Source organism: Passer domesticus, chromosome 3, assembly GCF_036417665.1.
Source record: "Passer domesticus isolate bPasDom1 chromosome 3, bPasDom1.hap1, whole genome shotgun sequence".
In the NCBI taxonomy this organism is placed as follows: Eukaryota; Metazoa; Chordata; class Aves; order Passeriformes; family Passeridae; genus Passer; species Passer domesticus.
Window position 1 is genome coordinate 50750945 of NC_087476.1, and position 6000 is coordinate 50756944.

Here is a 6000-nt window from a genome sequence, read left to right on the forward strand (position 1 = left end):
TGCTGAGTTAACTGTTTCTCTACTTCAGAAAAGGACATGCAGAATTGATCACTGTAATATCCTCTGCTGTACATGTCATTCTCAAGGTTGTTTATTATTTCTTATCTAAAACATTTTCTGTCTGGCCTGCCAAGGTCTGTTCTGCAGGTCAGTCTGAGGCACACTCCGCCCACCTGGTGTTGTCTATACTACAAACTACATATTCGATATTTACAGTTATTTTCCAATACCTATCACATATGTTAGACAGTGACTTTCTATTCTAAACCAATCCCAAAATGCCACCATCACCAAGAAGATGGAGGCTAGGAAGAAGAAGGAAGAAAGACAGAACAATTCCCAAATTCCTCCATCTTGTTCCTAGAACCCCATAGTGAATTTCTTCAAAATTCCACCTTTCACCCTGTTACAACTACTGTTATGCTACTTAAAATTTTGTGACTTGTAATTCTTCATATAAAGTTGGTAATTTGCTCCATGGGTTGAGATCGAATTCCCAGGTGTCTTTGGCTTCCTGCCAGGGTCTTCGACCCCCCTGCCAGGGCTTTGAGCCATCCAGGGCATCCAGAGAGATGTCCTGGGTTCTGAAAGTACACACAAGTGTCGTTACTAAAAAAAGTTCTACCCAGGTATTTGGTTAAGGTTTGGTTGATTATGTTTTCATCAATTTCATTGGTTATATGCCTTTGAAAACTGGATATTAAGTATGAATGCAACAGAACTATGGGAAGAGCTTCAAAATTTCAGTCTGTATTCACTGTCATAGACATATTTTTCTCTCTGCATTTGGAGATAATGCTCTCTTAATACAGCCACTGTAGCAAATCCTGCTATCTGTTCAGTTGATCACGCATTATGATTTGGTTTATCCTTTCAAGTGGGTTAGAATAAATGAGATTTTCCACAGTTGAATACTTAAATTGCCTTAAGCTGAACTTGGCTATTGATGGTGCTGTGGAAATGGTGAAAGTTGCATGGCACCATTCATCAGTATACTGTGAAAGTAACATCTGAAAGGATGGGAATGAGGTAAATGTTACCTGTTTAAAAAAAAAGGCAGCAAAACCCAAAGAGTTACATTATTTACTCCAGTTTTACAAAAGTGCAGAAAATACCAAAAATAGTTGTTCATTTTCTGTGTGGAAGAAAAGCAAAGACACTGTAAGAATTGGAGACAATGTATTTGATTTCCTCTTAAAGTGCAGAAAATACATGATTAGCAATATCAGAAGAAACCAGATTGTGTGAGGTTGACATCAGCCAGCTGCCAGACTATCAAGTTGCCACTGTTTCACTCTGTCACAAAACAGGTGTTGGGAGGAACAAAAGGGGAAAAAAAAAGAAAAAAAAAAGAAGAAAATAAGAATTTTTCGCATATGCTGTAGAAGAGAGGACAAAAAGAAAGAAACAAACTGTAGTAATAATTTATCCAGACAGCTGGAATGGATGGCCAAAATATTCTTACTGCTTTGTTCTTGGTGTGGTTCCCACACCAGGCTGCTGGAGCACCTGCCTTGCTGCTCTTTCAATTTTTAAAATATTAGCTTTAAATGCAAAATACAAACTCAGTTTTTAGCAAAGGTTCAGAAAGACATTATGTCCAAAAATCTAAAGGCTTCTGTGTTTCAAAGGATCTGCTGGGAGCTCAGCAGGTCTGAACTTCCATATTGGAAGTGGTACATGTCATCATGGAGCCATGGACAAAGGGGGCCTCACACAGCCTGCAGCCCTGCGTGCTCCTGCCTGGCTCCTGGAGATAAAGCAGAAAGACAACAAGGAGAAATGCTAAGCAAAGAAGTGTTTCTCGAAGTGCTGATATGATTTGAGGTGGGTCATTAGCTACAAAGCCTATGTGGAAGAACTCTGGCCTGTAATTCATTAATCACTACTGCTTTAATCCACAGCTGTTTCTGAGCCTGCTGCAGCTCTGGTGTCACGGGCAAACTGGACTCCAGGTAAACTGAAGCAGTACAAATAAGGATCACTGTCATGTGCACGAACAGTACAGAAAAAGAGGTGAAGTTGAGAAAGTGTTCCTAGTAAACACAGAGGCCTTAGGTTGTGAAATAACAGATCCTTACAGTTTTTTTCGAAACGTTATACATGTAGCACTAGTAGCTGGTATAAATTTCTTTTATTGACCTCTTTGGTGCACAGGCAGGCAGGCTGAGATTATACCCAAGATTTAGGTATTATTTGGTATAGATCTAGGAATTATAGAAGAGCCAGGTGTAAATTTTAGAGTTTGACTTTGGTTTGGCCATCTCCCTGCCTGAAGTTTCACAGGCTGAAATGTCTACAGAGTTAGATCAGAGAACAGCAGTGAGTCTTAAAATATCAAAAGCAGATTAGCCGAAATACTCTTAAGTAGTTGGGTCTTAATTCTTTTGGTGTTATGAGAAGTGGCCTGATAATTTTATCAAGAACATAAATTATACATATATTTCTCTTATTGGCATTTGATAGCTGTGTGGAACTGAAACTTTAAGTTTTATTAGAAGATAATCAGGAAAAGATCACTATCTAACCCCATTTTTATTTATTTGTAGTAGTAGTGGTTTGAGGATTTTTTGGGTTTTTTCTTTCACTTTTTTCTTCTCCAATTAACTTCTGGTGTTTACTTGGAAATTTGAGAAACCAAAATATTTTGTCATTAATTCCTCTGCAATTCCTCTGTTGCAGATGTCTCATCTATATCAGGTTCTAATACTTGTGTTTCACTTTCAGTCTAACATACAGCAAGGAATGTGTTTTCTATCAAAGTGTGTATGTGCTTAATCCCTACATTTTTGTTAATGAAGGGCGTTAATTTTTTTCCAGCCTGAGCTCCTTCTCTTTGATGAACAGCCTTTGCTATTTAAGAGCTTTTGTACCTTTCATCTCTAGACCAGGTGAAGTGCTGCATTGCTTCATTTCTGAACAGATTTTCTTTAAGAGCATTCTCTCTTCACAAAGAAATGAATAGCTCTTTGCAGAATGATATGGGGTGAGTCGCAATTTAAGGAGAGTGAGAAACAAAGCGGTCTTCTGAATGAATGCTTTCCTACTGCATGTGGCTAATTAAAATCCATTATTGCTTTCTGCTTTCCAAAAAGCAGTTGAGATATGGATTATTGGTGGCTTGTGGAAAAAGCCTTAAAACAAGATCACATTGTAAAGCAGTGAACAATTTGCAGCTAGATATTGAATGGTAATGTATCAGTGATGTACATTTGGACTGACTGAATGACCAAAATACTGTAAAGCAAAACAGAATAAATTCTTACGGCACACACCCATGGCTGGCCGTGAAACATCCAACACATTTAAGGTGTTTGATCCTTCTGAAGATATGAATAATACCTTCAGAAACATCTGAGTACACATGTCAATTTGAATCCCTACACAAGGAATTGGATGCCAGGTGTTGAGTGGTTCCCCAAACTTTGAAACAAGTATGTTTCTTTGAACTAGTTTCCAAGAATTACTATCTGTTGTAGTGCTATTGGAATGACTATATCTAAACAAATGTATAGAGTTGGAATTTCCAGTAGATTTATTTTTTCTTATTGAAAAACCTGGAATTATTTGAGCACTTCCATTTTATAAGAAGGTGTTCAGAGTTTGCAGATTTTTGGTGTGATTTAAACTGGCTAGGCTGACATGGATATGGGAAAAGATGTGCTAGTTCAACGTTGATCACTCTTGCCTGAAAATTTGCTATTGATATTCTGGAAGTTGCCACCACTTCCAGAACAGCCAGGCTGGGAGGGTAGGAAAAGCTTGATCTTGGGTAAGGCAAGGAAGGTTTTCTAAATATTGGTCGTGTGTTTATAGAGAACTTTCACTGTAAGATATTTCAAAAGAGTTGCCTCAGGTTAATACACTGGTACTTCTAAAAAAAGCGTTCTGTCAAGAGATTTATGGTTGTGCAAACATAGCAAGGCATTGCACAGAAAACACCATTCTACAGTAGGGTAAGAGCTCATGTACCCCTAGGGGCTGATTGTTGTTCCAGGCAGATGATGCTTTCATATCCATTGAAAGTGCAATTTTAAATTCAGATGGTCTCTGTTGTGCTCTGATTATTTTATGAAGGGCCTTGCTTTCCAGCTTCATGCTGGCATACTAATTTGATAGTTATTTCTTTGCTAATTTCTTAGTCTCAGACCTAATCTTTATGCTCCTTCTAATTGTTTTTTATTATTACATTTACTGTTTTAAGCTCTGGTTTCTCTCTGTACCTTAAGTAGCTTGCTGCCAGTGCATCTTTGCTACACCACTGTGCGCACAATGTTCACTGCCTGTATTTGCATAATGAGCTAATCTTTGTTGGCTGATTACTTTGTGGAAAGAATTGAACTTTTAACTGATAATAATTGCAATCTATGAAACTGCACAGTCACCTCACAAATGATCAAAGTATGTTTGCTCAAAGTTCTGCTGAAATTGATGCGCTCTCACTCTACATATTGATACCCAGCTGGAAACTTTACCTAACATTCAGATCTATCAGAACAAAAACTGGGATTTTACTAGGTCAGCTGCTCTGGAATTAATAAAAGTAAAATATATCTAAAAAAATTCCCAATACTGTTCTTTGTATAGATAATGAGGTATCTTAATATAATGTTAGTTTGTGGCCAACAGAGAAAAGCACGTACTTTTCCAAGATATAGTTTTAAATTGAGCGCTTTGCCTTGTGCACTGAACTAAAATATTTGCAAGAAGAACACACAAAGTTTTAATTTCTTCAGAAAGATTAAATATGTCTGAAGCTACATATTAACTTGCTCATCATATCTAGCCTAAATTCCTTAATTTACCTTTTTTGTGAAAGAGATTTTGTAAGTGTTAGCATTGCTTTCTCTGTTCACAGATGAAACTTTTGAGGTAGAATTTGCAAATAATATAATCTTAGTGAAATTGTCATCAGGATTAAATAAAACAAAAATGTGTCAACTCTGGCCTTTACTACGCGGCCAATGAAGTAAAGTTGAATGTTTTGCGACAGCAATAGTGTGCACTTATGTCCCGTGGTCCTTGTGAGCAGCACATTCTTTTTGTGAATACTGGTTTTTTTCATGAACACAAACCATGAAATTGCTACTGTATTTAAAGGAATTATTCATACATTCTGTCTTATCACCTGAAATTTTTTGAAATTGCAATAGAAACTGCTGGTGCAAATACAAATGAGAAGGCTCTTTCCTGAAGATCTTGCATGAGCTAAGGGGGAGAGGGACCAAAACACTCTTCTCCGTGTTCTGCAGCTCGGGATCTGCAGCACGGAGAACTTGATTTGCATGCCATTGCCCATGAGGAGGGATGTGTAATGAGGAGCTAAGACAACCCTTTCCTGGCAAAAAGCATTTGAAGACATGTATGTGGAGTTCTCCATACTGCTCATACTTTTAAGCAACACTCAGATTATTCAATTTATGACAAGCTTCCATACAGATTTCTTTTAGGACCTGTGACAACTTTTAAAGAGTAGCAAGTTGGACAAACCCTTGTGTGAGGAGGCTGTGGTTAATGTCAGAGAGGCTGGAGAAAAGGCTGAAAGAGGCTGAAAAAAAACCCCTTGGCTAATCCAAAACCACATTGTGAGAGTTCAAAATCAATCTGAGTTGACTGTATTGTCATCGATCTGGAATTTGCAACTAATTGCTCAAGTACCCCTTTCCAGTTTGTACCCCTAAGATGAGTTTATCGTTTACTGTTGCAATTGTTGTGTAACTTCACTGTTGTTTTTTTTAAAGCTGTAGGTGACATGGGCATACAAGACCTTAGGGATGTAGAGTGGGAGAAAAGGACAGTACAATCAGCAAGCTGAAATAAAAGGTATGTGCCAAAGAATTCTGCTGTGGGTCTTACCAGGAGTTTTCCTGAAGGAAAACTTTTGTTTTAGGTGCTGAGCTTGTCTTAGTGTCCTGGGGTGACTTTATGATGTTGAATTGCACTCCTATTTGTCTGTTTAGCCCAGAAATTAGTTTGTGCACCTTTAAAACTAGATCTGAG